The sequence below is a fragment of the Bactrocera latifrons genome, unplaced genomic scaffold, assembly GCF_001853355.1.
Source record: "Bactrocera latifrons isolate USDA-ARS-PBARC rearing strain unplaced genomic scaffold, ASM185335v1 scaffold_579, whole genome shotgun sequence".
NCBI classification, from domain to species: Eukaryota; Metazoa; Arthropoda; class Insecta; order Diptera; family Tephritidae; genus Bactrocera; species Bactrocera latifrons.
This window is the reverse complement of record NW_017537244.1, coordinates 46074-48520: the sequence shown is the minus strand read 5'-3', so window position 1 is coordinate 48520 and position 2447 is coordinate 46074.

Genomic DNA, 2447 nt, shown 5'->3' with positions numbered 1-2447 from the left:
TGTCTACACCAACATCCTCCAAATCAGGCACGAAAAAGTCATAAATCGTGACTAATGGATGATTTCGAATGCGTAATTCAACCAAAAGTGGTGCTTCATGCTGAACAAAATTTTCTTCAGAGAACCAGGATCGGTTTGAGCCCATTCACCGAAYATGCGATGCTCTYTATGGTTCTTCGGTTTMAATTTTTCCACGAGTTAGAAATGCCTCTAACGAGGTTAAATAAGTAAAGAAGAATCAGTGGAAGTGGAAATGCTTTCTGTAAAACATGACGCTGTGCTATTCGAATGAACAATTAACAATATTTATCTGCTAACGTGATATTTAATTATCTTTAAACTGGCTATTGAAGTTTTTAAGGGAATTTTTCCGTCAGCGAATACAGTGATGAGGTTTACGAAGATAATGAGTTTTTAGCTCAGTAACTACAATGATACGTCCATTGGCTGATAAGACGCGACGTTCTACTTTTCAAGGCGTTTATGCTATAACTCAGCTGTCACCGGAATGGTTGAGACGTTTCGACATACGAATGTATGATATATCTAGAATATTTCCAAAATTTGAAGGCAATCGATATGAAAGTGTGGGAGATATGGGTAGCGGCACGTCAGGTTTTTTTCGAAACATCTTTTTCAAAGTCGGTGGTCACGATTTCTTAGGAACTAGATATAATGACATTGTGATTAACCGAAGGCTTTTTTCGATCATAAATAATTTTTACAAATCAATTTGTGATCAAAATTATCCACACCTTCACCGGTTCTCTCTCAGTGTTTCGCGTACTTGGAGTCAAATCACCACCCATTGGAGAAGAAGAGCTCAAGTTGCCGACATATCCAATATATGTCCTGCGTGTAATAAGTCTACGCATGACACTGATGACCTCTACTCATCTGACACCCTCTCTATTTGGTCCGACTGCATCGAAACAGTACGCTTGAAGGATTCTCGGTCGTCTTCAAAACTCACGAAATTTCTTAAACAACGAACCAATCCTGCTTATGCCTATAAATTTTTTAGAAAAAAAAATGTTTAATGAATTTGCTTGTTTAGACTTGACATACATATATTACATATATTTAAGTATGTATCTTAGTAAACACAGCATCTCGTTTTTATTGCATTGACTGTAATATGGAAAATATTCCTAATATTTTCTGTGTTTATTTTGTTGCTACCTATTAATACGTACATATGTACRTAAATATGCAGGTTTCATGTATGGTATGCAAAAAAAATCCCTTGCATTGTGTGCTCAGTATTCATCTCATTTTCTGTGATTACTTTGCGCATTCATTCGTTAGTATACGAAATGYGACTAGTTCGACAGGTATGTATGTACCTGACAGTGTGGCGTTTAGACATTAGTTGCTAAACAAAAGCACTTGTGTCATACAACTATGAGCAAAAAATAGTCAGACTTTGTTCATAATTTTAAAATTCTTAACTTTTTCTTCGAAGTTTATGTCGTCCTCCTCAAAATAATCCCCCTTTGCCCCAAGACACTTGTGCCAACGTTTTATCCAATCCTCGAAATAGTTGTTAAAGTCAGTTTTCGAAATGTCTTCAATGCGTGTAGCGATTCATTTTTAATGTCGTCAATTGACTCAAAAAGGTTTCCCGGGAGCAGTCGTTTGAGTTTGCTGAATAGTCAGAAGTCACGCGGAGCTAAATTAGGCGAATACGGTGGTTGCGTCACGATATTGGTTGAAAGTTTAGCGAAAAACTCACGACGAATCAACGGAGTATGCGACGGTGCATTATTGTGGGGCAAAAGCCAAGAGTTATTGGCCCATAATTCCGGTGTCTTTTTACGAAAGCTTCGCGCATCGAAGGGAACTGTCAACGTAACCTTGATTTTTGACCAGCTTTGACGTATTCTTTCAGCTTCGGCTCGCCTTTTACAATATTCGGTCGATTAATCGTCTGTTTCCGGGTTACGACCCGGCCTAGATCCAAAACTCATCGTAATAATACGTTTCATGCCATCCAGTTTCACAGACGTTAACGCGACGCTGTTTCTCGGAAAAATTAAGTGATTTGGGAACCAATCTTACTTTCACTCTTCTTAGACCCGAATGATCTTTCAAACTGGCTTTCACTGATCCTTCCGCTTTCCAAAGATGCCAGTAGGATCTGTGACTATTGATCGACGATTTTCAAGCACCAATTCCTTACTTTTATTGACGTGTGGATCATCAGTTGATGTTGATGGCCGACCTGGACGTGGTTCGTCGTTAACACCTTCTCGATCTTTGAATAATTTGTACCAAAAGGAAAGTTATTGCGTTTTAAGTGTCAATATGTTTGTGTTATCGGTGCGAAAATGAGCTTCAAACAAAGAGCCAACATTCAATTTTGTTTTAAAATTGGTACAACTTTTACCGAAAAGTTTCAATTGATGAAACAAGTTTATGATGATGATTGCCTATCCCGTAGCAAA